The sequence below is a fragment of the Macaca nemestrina genome, chromosome 9 (assembly GCF_043159975.1).
Source record: "Macaca nemestrina isolate mMacNem1 chromosome 9, mMacNem.hap1, whole genome shotgun sequence".
In the NCBI taxonomy this organism is placed as follows: Eukaryota; Metazoa; Chordata; class Mammalia; order Primates; family Cercopithecidae; genus Macaca; species Macaca nemestrina.
Genome location: NC_092133.1, coordinates 122870620 through 122886292, shown reverse-complemented (window position 1 = coordinate 122886292; position 15673 = coordinate 122870620). Strand labels below are relative to the sequence as shown.

At 41.3% G+C, this 15673-nt stretch overlaps 1 protein-coding gene and 1 pseudogene across 2 annotated transcripts in view; one reads left to right on the top strand and one right to left on the bottom strand.

Annotated features, from left to right (window-relative positions):
* Positions 1-15673, bottom strand: part of LOC105480053 (nebulette) — a 379519-nt gene that overhangs the window by 236145 nt on the left and 127701 nt on the right. The gene's annotated exons all lie outside the window — the stretch shown is intronic.
* LOC105480056 (eukaryotic translation initiation factor 4B pseudogene) lies at positions 2524-4375 on the top strand (annotated as a pseudogene).

The following is a 15673-nucleotide window of genomic DNA, read 5'->3' as shown; positions in this document are numbered from 1 at the left end:
CTAGCTCTAACAAATCTCTAAACTTTGTTTTCATTCCTGTCTCCTGGTGAAATCAAACAGCCACGACGCCCTCTTAATCTTTTGCCATATTCTAAGTCAATTATATCCATCTCCATCTTCTCCCTCCTGAGCACTTAAGTCCACCTTCTCTGGCTTTCCATTTACCTGACCACTGTCGCATTTACACTCAAACTAGAGGATCTGACAGCAGAATTCAGATGTCAAAAGAATTTGTTGCTATATGATGATTTCCTTATGGGCTTTACGTGAAAATGAGTTAACACGGCGGGGCTGCATGCTAGCGTTTGAAAGGCGTGCTTACAAGGATGGCCCTTCTCTGGTTTCTGGGAACTTGAGTTTGGGGAGGGTTTTCTGCCATCATTAACCACCAAGAGTGGTTCACTGTGCTGAAGCTGTTTGTACAAACAGCTAAACACCTGCTTTCTTTGTGGGTGTCTGGAATTTGGTGATAACCCACTCCCCCTCTCCACACCCCTGGGCACTAAGTCTCTAAGGAGCTTCGCTGGTTGGCAGTGTTTGACGTAGTTTGTCACAATTCATTGCTGGAGGAGTTAAGCGCATCCCGTGTGGCTCTGCTGGAACAAGCGTCTCGTTTCCTCCTGACCTGTCCCCATGCATTTTACCTTTGCTGATTTTGCTCTGCATCTTTTCACCATAACAAATCATGGCCACATGAATAAGCGGGACTGTATGCTGAGTCTTGTGAAATCTCCCAGAGAATCATCAAACCTGAGGATGTTCTTGGGGACCCCCAGCACAGGCCCCTTTGTGCGTAACAAGCTTTCATTCGTAAAGGAAGAGGTATACTAACACATTTAACATATTATCTATTTTTTTAAAAAATATACAACTTTATAGTTTAAAAAAAATTTCAAATAGAGTCTCACTCTGTCACCTAGGCTGAAGTGCAGTGGCAGGATCACACATCACCACAGCCTTGACCTCCCGGACTCAGGTGATCCTCCCACCTCAGCCTTCCGAGTAGTTGGGACCAGAGGCAACTGCCACCATGCCCGGCTAATTTTTGTATTTTTTGTTGAGATGGGGTTTCACCATGTTGCCCAGGCTGGATCTGGAACTCCTGGGCTCAAGCAATCCAACCACTTCAGCCTTCCAAAGTGCTAGGATTACAGGCATGAGCCTCCATACCTGGCCATATTTTTTAAGACCATTTAAAAAGCAAAAGTTCTAACCCTCACATTATGAAACTGCTTTTTAGCTCCTCCTCTCTGAGTTAGGAGACAGACCAATCTCTTTGCTTGGCACCATGTTTCACACTCTGATTTTCACCAAGGAAGTCATTTTGCCCGAGGACCAAGACCATAACTAACTGTTAGGGATGCAGGAAGAATGATAGAAGATTTAAATGTAATTTTAATTATTCCTCCTAAGTCTGGACCACTCCATTTTGTAGCAACAATGATTGTTTTATGTCATCCAAAATTATCTTTAAAGAATGAGAAATAGGCCGAGTGCAGTGGTTCACACCTGTAATCCCAGCAATTTGGGAGGCCAAGGCAGGTGGATCACATCACCTGAGGTCAGGAGTTCGAGACCAGGCCAATGTGGTAAAACCCTGTCTCTACTAAAAATTCAAAATTAGCTGGGCATGGTAGCACACTCCTATAATCCCAGCTACTCAGGAGGTTGAGGCAGGAGAATTGCTTGAACCCAGAAGGCAGAGGTGACAGTAAGCTGAGATTGTGCCACCGCACTCCAGCCTCAGCAACAGAGCGAGACTCCATCTCAAACATCTCAAAAAAAAAAAAAAAAAGAAGAATGAGAAATAAAACATTTAAAAATAAGCAGACTCTGAGAGAGATTACCACCATCAGGTCTTCTATGAAGCTACTTATTATAAAGGATACACTGTCAGGAAGAAACAAAATAATTCCAGAAGGAAAAGCTAAAATGCAAAAAAGGAGAGTGGCAAGCAAATAAAATGTAAATGTGCACACTGGCATGCACAGGCACACACACACACACATTGTGTGGAATAATAACAATGTCTCCTATGTAGGATTTTTTTTTAAAGACAAAGCTAAAATACTAGACAATAAGTTGAGAGGGCGTATGAGAATTAAAGTATTCTAAGATCGTTCTATTCTTCATGAGAAAGGTTAGAATATTATTGAATTTTAGATTTTGTTTAAACACATGCAATAACATTTTAAGTATCACAAATAATGGAAATAAGATTACATAAATTCAAATCCTACGAAAGGTAAAATATCAAATTTTTTAGAAGAACCAAAAATCTAACTCAATATAATTTTTTTCAAAAAAAAGAATGAAAACAGAGAGAAAAAGCATAGAATAAACAGGACAAATAGAAATTTAACAGTTGGAAGAAACAATTTAATAATCATAAAAATGTAAATAGGCAATACTTGCCAGCTAAAAGATTGACATTGCCATATTTTTTAATTCCACTATAAAATAGCTACACTAATATGAGACAAAATGCCTTTTAAAATGAAAGTGTTGCTTTCCTGCTCCCAAATGGCAGCCTCAGCAAAGAAGAAGAATAAGAAGGGAAAAACTATCTCCCTAACAGACTTTCTGGCTGAGGATGAGGGGACTGGTGGAGGAAGCACCTTTGTTTTCAAACCCGTCAGCTGGGCTGATGAAACAGATGACCTGGAAGGAGGTGTTTCAACAACTGGCACAGTAATGATAACAATGTGTACAGGGCGCCTGCAATTGACCATTCAATCCTTCCCACTGCTCCATGGGCTTCTCGGGAACCCAATATCGACTGCAGCCTTCTTCCCAAATCGCCCCCCTACACTGCTTTTCTACAGAACCTACCCTATGATGTGACAGAAGAGTCAATTAAGGAATTCTTTAGAGGATTAAGTATCAGGGCAGTGCGTTTACCACGTGAACCCAGCAATCCAGAGAAGTTGAAAGGTTTTGGTGGTGTTGAATTTGAGGACCTGGATTCCCTGCTCAGTGCCCTGAGTCTCAGTGAAGAGTCTCTAGGTAACAGGAGAATTGGAGTGGACGTTGCTGATCAAGCACAGGATAAAGACAGGGACGATCATTCTTTTGGCCGTGATAGAAATCGGGATTCTGACAAAACAGATACAGACTGGAGGGCTCGTTCTGCCACAGACAGCTTTGATGACCACCCGCCTAGAAGGGGTGATGATAGCTTTGGAGACAAGTTTCGAGATGGTTATGATTCAGACCGGTATGGCAATGGGTATTGGGATGAGTATCCGGATGGCCCATGCCAGGATATGGATCGATATGGCGGTAGGGATCGCTATGATGACCGAGGCAGCAGAGACTATGCTAGAGGCTATGATTGCTAGATAGGCAGTGGCAGAGGGCATTTGGCAGTGGGTACCGCAGGGACGATGACTACAGAGGAAGCAGGGACCGCTATGAAGACCGATACAACAGACGGGATGATGGGTCGTGCAGCTCCAGAGATAATTACTCTAGGGATGATTATAGGTGTGATGATAGACGGTCCCCACCCAAAGACCCAAACTGAATCTAAAGCCTCATAATACTCCTAAGGGAGATGATTCTTCTGCTAGTACCTCACACTCCAGTCGAGCTGCTTCTGTCTTTGGAGGGGCAAAGCCCGTTGATACAGCTGCTAGAGAAAGAGAAGTGGAAGAACAGCTACAGAAGGAACAAGAGAAGTTGCAGCGTCAGTTGAATGAGCCAAAACTAGAACGACGGCCTCGGGAGAGAGACACTCATGCTGGCGAGGTGAAGAAACTCAGGAACCAGAACGGTCGAGGACAGGAAGTGAGTCATCGCAGACTGGGACCTCCGCCACACCCGGCAGTAGTCAGTCAGACCAGGATGCAGGAAGAAGAGAGAGTGAGAAATCTCTAGAAAATGAAACACTCAATAAGAAGAAAGATTGTCACTCTCCAACTTCTAAATCTCCCAAACCTGATCAGCCCCTAAAGGTAATGCCAGCCCCTCCACCAAAGGAGAATGCTTGGGTGAAGTGAGGTTCTAACCCTCCTGCCCCATCTCAGAGCTCAGACACAGAGCACCAATACCCTACAAATGGTGGGGGAAAAGTAACTCCAGCTCAACCGTCTGAGGAAAGACCAGCAAGGAAAGATGAAATAAAGTAGGTGGGATGAATGTCCCAAAAGACCACACTGGGAACTCTAGCTGTGGTCCAGGAGACCCAGGGAACAAAGACCACTGGAAGGAGTCAGATAGGAAAGATGGCAAAAAGGATCAAGACTCCAGATCTGCACCTGAGCCAAAGAAACCTGAGGAAAACCCAGCTTCCGAATTCAGTTCTGCAAGCAGGTACTCTGCTCTCTCCGTTGATGGTGAAGATGAAAACAAGGGAGAAGATTACACCGAATAAACCTTGACATCCTGTGCTTTCTCCTATTTTCTCTCCACCCTGGAACATTTGAGAGCAAGTCAAATCTCTATGCAGACAAGACAAAGTAAAACTCATCATCTCCTGGAGACCTTTCTTGCCTTTAAAAAAAAAAATGAAATTCTTTCGCATGCTTCTGCAGCCTTTAAAGTGTTGAAGTTAACTGGAGAATCACCAGCATAGCCAGAGAGAAAGAGACTACAGCTTTTTAGTGGAAAAGTTGTTGTGCGTGGTGTCACCATACAGTTGCCAGTGTGATTAGTGCCCAGGGGTCTCCATTTAGCAGAAATGGTAATGACAGTGATATAGCATCTGGAATCTGGTTGGGCAGTAGGGGAGGAAGGTATAAGGAAAAATGTGAGATTTCTACCTTTCCGTTTTCATCCTATTGTGGCATATGTGATTTCTCTAACATTATCTGAATAAATTTTCCACTCTTGGAAAGGTAGATTTAGCCTCAAGCTGTTTTAATCTTCAGGAGGCTGCCAGCCCCTCCTCTTATTTAATTCTGAGTTTTGGGGGCCAGCCTAGGGGGAATTCCTTCATTTTCTTTTTACCCCCCAGGGGGGTAGTTGGGAGTGAGTCTACAAGCCATAAAGAATAGGACTGCATTGGACTAAAATAAATGGGAAAATCATGGTTTGAAAAGAAGCTTTGGGGAGCTGATGAGTCATTTTGCACCAGGCAATAGGGGAAAATTGTGACCTCCAGCAAACACATGAATGGTTATTTCCCGGAGCTGGAAAGCACTTGGGGGTCGTGGTAACTCCCAATGTTTTGTGTGTCCTGGTTTTACCCTTTCTAAACACTGTCTTTTTTGAAAGTTCAAATATATCCACATTCTGTTGAAACCTTGAAACTTTAAAAATTTAGACTCTTGTTGTCATCTTAAGTTCTTCATGCTACTCTTAAGCTCCCAAAAAGCAGTCTCTAGGTCACATAGATGACCTCCTGGGCATTTTCTCTCTCAGCCATGGAGAGCTGTGAAAGGAAGAATCGCTGCTTTTCTCAAGCAAATCAGTTTCTTGATGTCTTTTGGTTCTCACTCCTTGCCTGCTCCTGATGCTTTGACCCCTTTTGTAGATCAGAGTGCTCTAGAATAATGGATGGTCTTGGTGGTGAATAAAGGTAGATAAATAGGGACTGGGACAGTTAAATTGGGAGCCTTTCTTACAACCTTGGTGTGTTTTTCCCCCCAAGTTTCCTTCTCCACTGAAATGCCACACCAATGCTTGTTGGATTTATGAGGTGGCCAGACCAATGTGTTGTTTTTTTATTTTTATTTTTATTTTAAGCTTCCCTTGAGAGAATAAATGGTAATGAAGAGAACTATTTAAAAAGGTCCTGGTTTCTCTTGCAACACAGTAGCTAAACTTGCCTGCTTTTATATGCATTTTTGTAGGGATCTGCCTCATAGACAGTATTAGCAGAGAAATGACACCTCGATCTTGGTCTTGATTTGCAAGCCCTTCTCCCACCAATCCTAGATCAGGCCCTGTTCAGCCATGTAGGGGTGTTGGTTTATGCGTGCTGCAGCAGTGGGCATAATGAACATAATTTAGCCACGGACAAAGGTGTGTACCAAGTAAATTTAAATAATTGGTGTGGATTGGCTAGTAGCTAAGTGGGCTTTTAAAGAAATACTGAACATTGAAAGGGTTTTTTTTTAAAAGAAAAAAAATTGATTGTAGATAATGAAAAGCTAGGGTTTGCCTCTTCATGTCTACTCTCCTTCCAAATGGTTGTATCCAAAACTGTTTTTCCCTCTGCCCTACCTTGCCCCCCTGTTAAAATGGAAACGGGGATTGATTAATGTCCCACTCATGAATACATGTAAAATTTGTACAAAAATATCTCCTATGAAAATGATTTATAATCTGTAGACTTATTACCTGGGAGATGTCTTGAGATATAAAATCCCATCCTTTGGGTTGTGGGTTTTTTGTTTTCTCCAAATAAATCTGATCTTTACAGTTCAAAAAAAATCAAAAAATAAAAACAAAAATAAAATAAAAGTGTTAAAAATAGAGACACTATGTAGTGATTAAGGTTCAATGGTTCAATTCACCAAAAAAGTATTATTCTAAGTGTAAATGTACCTAATATTAGCCTCAAAAAAATTTTTAAATACGTACATATACATATAAATACATAGAATGCAAAATTGGTAAGATGGGAAAATTGGCGTTCCACCAACATAATGAGAAATTTCAACACCCTCTCCCAATTTTTGCTGGGTGATGCAACAAAATACAAACAGAGTAAAGATATCCAATATGCGAAATATGGAATTTGTGACAATGATGTTAGTCATGTCTCCATGCAGGGGTGGTATTCAAACCACTTAACACCTGTACATCATGGCACTCACCAATCAAAAATGGCATCTGAAAGATCAGAGCAGGCCTGGCTACAAATTACCATTAGGACACAGCGGTGTGCACTGATGACCATCACCCTGCCTCCAACAGATCCCATGTGGGAAAAAAGCATGATGCCCACATGCACCATATGGAATGAGAACAGAGTAGTAGAAAGAAAGAACGATTCTCTCTGTTGTGACACTGGCTCTCTTCATGGACATCTGTCCCATCTGAGTTAGCTTCACTGAGGATGTCTGCATTTAAGCCCAGAAGTAGTGAGAAAAGGAAACAGCATGTCAGTAGGGTGGAGGCAGAGAGACAGAAGTAGAGAGAGAGAGAGGATGATGATAAACCCTACGGGGGTCAGCCATCACCTGCTCACCATGAGAAAGCTGCCACCACAACTACCCCAGGAAGAGAAAGCCCGGAGCTGCAGAAGCCCAAGGAGCCCCACGCTCAAACAAAGAGGTTTCCCCAGCAGAGGGAACAACAGGAACAAACAGCCAGAGGACCACAGGATAGAAACCAGGCATAGCGATGAAGATTGGATGGACCAAGACCGCGCCTACTCCTGCTGGGATGGGAGGCCCAGGGGAGCAGCGAGATGCAGCAGCTTCAGGCAGAAATATAAACTGGTGAATTTACATCTATGTGGCGCTGTGTTCTCCCCAAAACAAAAATGTTAACAGATTTGTTTAAGGAAGACCTCCTCCAATGCCTAGAAAATCTGAACTGAAGCCAGCTCCAAGCTGCCGCAGCAAGAACAGAATGGAGTTGGGCACTGGCTTTTGCAGATGCCTCTGCTACCTGGGCAGCTTCCCTCCTACAATGTTCTTTCTTTCCTACTGGAAGCCCAAGTTGCAGAAGGCCTGAACCCCCAAAAGCCAAGCCCTGGGCCTCCTTCACTCACTTCTTCCAGGACAGAGTACACACATACTCACTTCACTAGTCTTCGTATTTTATTCCCTATAAGAAGATTTTAAAACTCACATTCATTGCACATAAAAGATTCTGTCTGTTAGTTTCAGAACTGTAAAGCAAAACAGCCTATTATATGAGATAACAAGAAAAACGAAACATTTTTTCCCTTGAATAAAAAAGAATTTTTTAAAAACTCAAATGAATAAAATGTCCTAGGAAATGGTATAAGCTATTAATAATTTACAAAAATAATCCGAATTGGGTTATTATTTCAGGTGTGTAACATTGTATAAATGAAGAAATTATCCCATTAAATGTTTTAAGTCTCATGATAACATAAATGCAACAATTCTACATAATTCCACAGATTTCCCATTTAAGCAGTACCAGAACAATCACCGTTTAATAGGTAGAGACATTTTAAGATAATATCTTTTTTACATATTGGGGTCAATCTGGGCATTTTCTACCTAATCGAGCCACTTAAGTAAAAATTTGGTAGTGTACCATTAACACTATTCAACATCAGCCAAAGGCATAATTATAATGACTATAAGCCTGACATTCTTCCAGGATTTTGGGGTCTAACATGCTTCTTGAGCCTATCTTCCTGTAGCATTGATGCGATGTCTATTCATGAATTTCCTTCCACAGCCATCATCTTGTTCTTAATTCTACCACTAATCTTCTTCCGTGTAGCAGCACCTCCATAAACAACTCACATATAATGCCTCTGGTTGCAAAACATCAATTTTATAATTTTTTTAAAAGACAGTGAATTAGAGCACGTAAATGGGGAATGCCCTTCAGAAAGCTGACTTACGAGAGCTGCTGATAGATAACATAAAAGCGAAAAATGGATTATGATAATGTAGGCCTCTCATACGTGAAATACAAGCCCCAGCTGAAAGGAGTTACAGAATCCAAACCCCTGGCTCTCTAAAGGGCAGTCAATAACCTGTCTAACAATTTACCAAATTCTCTTTCTGACTCGAAGGGTCAAACAACTTGCCACCTATTGATCTACTTCCTCAGCAGGACTCAATTGTAACTTCTCTCATGTATTTATAAAAGAAGGCATTATCAAAGGGATTACACGGTAAACCTGACCTACCCCACTATGAAATGCTTATCGGCTATTGGAACATGTCACCTAGATTTTGAATTATGCTGTAAAAGGCAAGAAATTAATACACACACACACACACACACACACACACACACACACACACACCCCCTACATGCTGTTTAAGAAAAATATGAGCTGGTGGAAGAGAATCTATTCCCTGTGCTGTTGCTGATATTGATCACGGGAATACACAAACAAGGAAATGTGTGACATCGAGCAGCCCTGTGATTTGTGCCCAGGAACACCAACCAGCACTGCTGATTACAAACAAGAGGAACACATGCAGATTTGGGACCTGAGTATCTAAGACATGACTATAGTCTGAAAAATATCAAAACAAAGTTTATAAGAAAACAGAACATTAGAAGCACAAGAAGGATCACGTTCGATTCCTTTGTTAAAGATAATTTAAAGGCTAAAGATGGGGGAAAACCATAAAATAATTACATTTTTAAGAAAAGACCATGTGTAGATGGACATAAGTATAAATGTTTAGTTCCCACTTATAAGAATATATCACAAATATTAAAACTTAAATCTCTATCACTCTCAAAACTCATCCATGTAGAACACAAAGCTCTTATTGAAAATTGTCCTGTCTCTACTAAAAATACAAAAATTAGCCGGGCATGGCGGTGCACGCCTATAGTCCAGCTACTCAGGAGGCTGAGGCAGGATAATTGCTTGAACCAGGGAGGCAGAGGTTGCAGTGAGTTGAGATTGCGCCACTGCACCCCAGCCTGGCAGCAGAGCGAGACTTTGTCCTAAAAAAAAAAAAAAAAAAAAAAGAAAGAAAAGAAAAGAAAATTGTATGATAAAATATCAATATCTCGCTTGGCTCTTATATGAAACTACATCTTCAAATAAAAAATAAAATATTTATTTTAAAAAGACCAGGCTGGGCACAGTGGCTCACGGTAGTACTCCCAGCATTTTGGGAGGCCAAGGCGGGTGGATTGATTGAGTCAGGGACTTTGAGGCCAACCTGAGCAACATGGTGAAACCTTATCTCTACAAAAAAACACAAAAATTAGCTGAGTGTGATGGCACCTACCTGTAGTCTCAGCTACTAGGGGAGCTGAGGTGGAAGGATCGCTTGAGCCTGGGAGGTTGAGGCTGCAGTAAGCTGTGATTATGCCACTGCACTCCAACCTAGGCAACAGAGCAAGACCCTGTCTCAAAAAAAAAAAAAAAAAAAAAAAAAAACCCTAAACAAAACTAGAATATCATATGACATTTAGCTGGGCATTTTCCATTAAAATATTATGGTCTTATAGATAAATGTATGGCCTAAAATAATAAATAAGCTAAATAAATTGTGGAAAACTAATAATTAACAATAAAAATAACAAGAACAACCACTACCACTGGCAGAATGGTCTATGCCTAGCTTATGTGCTACCTCCTGTAATCAGGGCAGACATTACTAATCACACCACTCTCAGCAGAGTCCAGAAAAGATCCAACATTCTTCTCAGCACAGAAATGCAGGCACCTGTTGTCAGACATCCTGGAGCACAGGATAAGTCTCCTTGCAATCCATAGACTCTACTTATTCGACAATTTGCAGATCAGTTATTTCCTAACTTGTATGGCTACGAAAGCAATTTCAACAGACTAACATCTAGGTAACCATTGGTCTCCACTATGGAATTAAAGAACTATCCTTGGTGAGAGGAGGAAACTGTCTAACGCACTTCAATTTATTAAGTTCCAAATTTTATATATTAAATTCGCTTAAGGATGGCTTTTCAGGATAGACAGACTGAGGGAGGGAAAAATTATACCAATATTAGCATCTTTTTTTTAATTTTTAAGTTCCAGGATAGATGTGCAGGTTTGTTACACAGATAAACATCTGCCACGGTGGTTTGCTGCACCTGTCAACCCATCGCCTAGGTATTAAGCCCAGCATGTGCTAGCTATTTATTCGTTCTTATTTATTTATTTATTTTTGAGACAGAGTCTCACTCCATTGCCCAGGCTGGAGTCTAGCTCTGTTGCCCAGGCTGGAATGCAGTGGTGCAATCTCAACTCGCTGTAACCTCCCCCTGCCAGGCCCAAGTGATTCTCATGCCTCAGTCTCCTGAGTAGCTGTATTATAGGCACCTGCCACCATGCCTGGGTAATTTTTGTATTTTTAGTAGAAACTGAGTTTCACCATGTTGGCCAGGCTGTTTTCGAACTCCTGGCCTCAAGTGATCTGCCCGCTTTGGCCTCCCAAAGTGCTGGGATTACAGGCATAAGCCACCATGCCCAGAACCCAAGCTATTTATTCTGATGCTCTCCTTTCCCCTACCTCCCAAAATTAGTATATTTTACAACAGTATGTGTTAAAGAAAATGAACTAAGCATTGTGTACAACATTGTCAACTACTGTGTCCTCGACTATTCTCCTCACCTCTTCCAAGTAACTCAATAAGCAAATCACATTCTCTTCCTAGGTACTTCAAGGCAGAATCTAACCACAAAATATATCAGCTCTTCTTTAAATACACTTATTCCTGGTCATCGATTATATAATTAAACTAAAACTCAATAGGTCATTCTACTTCTGCTGTATTCAATGCCTTGGATCAGGAGAAAGATGTCCAGCTTTAAACCTCTTCCATCAAAGGTTAATGGCATAGGAAGAAAAGAAGAATTTTGTAGATGGTCTGAACTAGACACCATATTTTAAAATAAATATCCTTATTACCTTCAAAATCATACACATTTTCTTCTAACTCAAATGGCAAACCTCCCACCCAAAGCCCAACTGAAATATTTTTAAATGTACATATATACATATATAACATGTACATACATACAAAGAGAGGGAGAAAGAGAGTTGTTTAAAAGAATAAAAGGGCTGGGCACAGTGGCTCAGGCCTGTAATCCCAGCACTTTGGGAGGCTGAGGCGAGCAGATCACTTGACGTCAAGAGCTCAAGACAAGCCTGGCCAATGTGGTGAAATCCCATCTCTACCACAAATACAAAAATCAGCTGGGCATGGTGGCGCACACCTGTAATCCCAGCTACTCAGAACGCTGAGGCAGGAGAATCACTTGAACCCAGGAGGCAGCAGGTGCAGTGAGCCAAGATCACATCACTGCACTCCAGCCTGGGGGACACAGCTGGAGTCTCAAAAGAAAAAAGAAAAAGAATAAAAGGACAGGCACAGTGGCTCATGCCTAAAATCACAGCACTTTGGGAGGCCGAGGCAGGAGGATTGCTTGAGCCCAGAGACCAGCCTGGGCAACATAGCAAGACCTCTTTTCTACAAAAAATTCTCAAATTAGGCAGGTGTGGCGGTGTACACCTGTGGTCCCAGCTACTCGGGAGGCTGAGGTGGGAGGATCATTCGATCCTGGGAGGTCGAGCCTGCAGTGAGCCATAACTGCACCACTGCACTCCAGCCTGGGCATCACAGCAAGGCTCTGTCTCAAATTTAAAACTTTAAAAAATAAAGAATATAACCATTGACTGTAGAAAGAAGAAAGACCCCTTAGTTGATAGTCAATGAATAGGAGCAGATTGATAGAAAAACAAAACAGCCAATAATATCAGACAGATAGGGGCTCTGGAAATGTCACCAGGCCCACAATGGCCAGGCTATTCAAAAAGTGCATTCAGATCAGCTGGCTACTCAGGTCCTTTGCACCCTCCTTTTACTCCATATAAGCAAAGCATGTTCCTCCAGCAGAAGAGGCATCTACCCCAGGTACAGACCTAAGCTTGTCTCTGAAGAGAGTGAGCCATCCACCTGAGCATGGACATACCCTGTCTTGGGGCCAGAGATGAGGAAGATAGGCCAGAGGTGATTTGTGGATCCCCACATCAGACAGCAGATAGGGGAAGCAGCACTACTCAAGGGTAGAATATTCTAAAGTTCTTGACCCCTGAGTACAGCCCTCCTTGCTTTTGTTTGTTTTGTTTTGTTTATTCCAAGAAACTTGAGAGGTTCTCCACCCTAGCTGTTCCCACCTGTGCACTTTACAGAAGCTGGTCTGTTGACACCCCTGGCCACACACAGCACTTGTAGAAGCCCACAGTCAGCATTCCCAGTCAAGACTAAGACCTGCTCAGGAATCAGGCCTTCCCCATTGCAATGGAAACCCGTTCTGGCTACCTGTGCTATTCAGCCTCCTCTTTGCTCCTAAAAAATAAACAAACCGCCAGCAACCATCCAGTCATTTAAGAAAACCCAACCAGCAAGAAAGAAAAGAATGAAGATGAAAATGAGGGTGGGGGTGGAGGAGGTGGGGAGAGGGAGAGAGCGAGCACAAGAGAACATGGCTAGCCCTGGAAGAAACAGATAATTCATGCATGAGAACCCTGAAAACCATTCAAGAGGATGTGACATCACACAATTCTGAATATTACAACCCAATCAAGTTAGATCAATAAAGTAAGAACAAATTGCAAAGAATAAAATGGGAAACAGAAATACCAAGGAGCCACTGAAAAATTTAAAAAATAAAATATACTTGTTGAAATTAGTGGTTCATGTGGGCCAGGGGTGACAGTCAGGGCAGGTTCACCACAAAGGGGCCACAGGAAAGAATTTTTGGGAGTGATGAAATGTTCCATACCTTGATTGTGGCAGTGGTTAATCAACCATATGGGTTTGTCAAAACTCATCGAATCATATTCTAAAAAGAATAAATTTTACTCTACATAAAATTTAAAAAGTGAATTTTAAAAAAATATGCGATTGTTGAAATCAAATAGCCAATAGAGAGAGAGAATAATGGAATGAACAATCAAACTAGTGATCTTCAAGATAAATTGGAGATCAAAAAACACTCCCCTAATGAAGAGCAGAAAGATAAATAGACAAACTGAGAGGAAAGCTAAGGAAACTGTAGACAACTTCATTTAATACAAGATTCAGAAACAAGAAAGGGAATAAGAACCACTTGCATCTTCACCTCTGAAGAACAAACTAAGTGCCCAGCAGAACGAGCAAAAATAACTTCATCAGACATACCCTAGGGAGATTTCAGAATCGAAAGTAGAATCTTAGAAACCTTCTAGAGAGAGAGAGAGAAAAGTTTGCCTATAAAGTTATGATATCACATCTTCTTATCAGCAAAACTATGCCTTTGAGGTTTTGAGGGCAAAATTACTAACTATGAGGGGAAAAGCATGACATTTTCAATCAAGTAGCAACTCAAGGTTATAACCCATGCACTCCCCCTATATACATTTTTTATTTTACTTTAAGTTCTGGGATAGATGTGCAGAACATGCAGGTTTGTTACATAGGTATACATGTGCCATGGTGGTTTGCTGCACCCATCAACCTATTATCTAGGTTTTAAGTCCCACATTCATTAGGTATTTATCCTAAGGCTCTCCCTCCCCTTTACCTCCACCCCTCAACAGGCAGGTATCCATGTGTCCATGTGTTCTCGCATTCTCATTGTTCAACTCCCGCTTATGAGTGAGAACATGCAGTGTTTGGTTTTCTTTTCCTGTGGTAGTTTGCTGAGAATGATGGCTTCCAGCTTCATCCATGACCCTGCAAAGGACATGAACTCATTCTTTTTTATGTCTGCATAGTATTCCATGATGTATATGTGCCACATTTTCTTTATCCAGTCTATCGTTGATGGGCATTTGGGTTGGTTCCAAGTCTTTGCTATTGTAAATGGTGCTGCACTAAACATACGTGTGCATGTGTCTTTATAGTAGAATGATTTATAATTCTTTAGGCATATAACCAGTAATGGGATTGCTGGGTCAAATGGTATTTCTGGTTCTAGATCCTTGAGGAATCACCACAATGCCTTCCACAATGGTTGAGCTAATTTACACTCCCACCGACAGTGTAAAACGTTCCTATTTCTCCACATTCTCGCCAGCATCTGTTGTTTCTAGACTTTTCAATGATCACCATTCTAACTGGCGTGAGATGGTATCTCATCGTAGTTTTGATTTGCATTTCTCTAATGACCAGCGATGATGAGCTTTGCTTCATATGTTTGTTGGCCTCACAAATGTCTCCTTTAAGAAGTGTCTGTTCGTATCCTTTGCCCACTTTTTGATGGGGTTGTTTTTTTCTTGTAAATTTGTTTAAGTCCCTTGTAGATTCTGGATATTAGACCTTGGTCAGATGGGTAACTTGCATAAATTTTCTCCCATTCTGTAGGTTGCCTGTTCATTCTGATGATAGTTTCCTTGGCTGAGCAGAAGCTCTTTAGTTTGATTAGATCTCATTTGTCAATTTTGGCTTTTGTCGCCATTGCTTTCGGCGTTTTAGTCATGAAGTCTTTGCCCATGCCTATGATGCCCGGAATGGTATTGCCTAGGTTTTCTTCTAGGGTTTTTATGGTTTTGAGTTTTACATTTAAGTCTTTAATCCATCCTGAGTTAATTTTTGTATAAGGTGTAAGGGAGAGGTCCAGTTTCTGTTTCTGCATAGAGCTAGCCAGTTTTCCCAGCACCATTTATTAAATAGGGAATCCTTTCCCCTTTGTTTGTTTTTGTCGGGTTTGTCGAAGATCAGATGGTTATAGCTGTAAAAATTGATATAAGACATTTCCTATGACGACAAGAAAATTCAAGAGAGAACTAAATTATATAAAAAATTCAGTGACCACTGAACATGACTTAAAATGGTGTTTCTAAAACTTTGATTAGAGCCCACAGTAAGAGATGCATCTCACCTCACAGCTCAGTACACACACAGATGCATATGAAAATGCAAGCTTTGGAATAATACCCAGACTAATTTTGTGTGATGCCCTTTAACTTTTTCTATTTTATTCTAGTATATTCCTTTTTTCTTAATGTTGGTCTTCACACAAATCAATGTCCTGACCCAGTAAATGGAACCAATCCACAGTTTGAAAAATATAGACCTCACAGAAGCAAGCAGG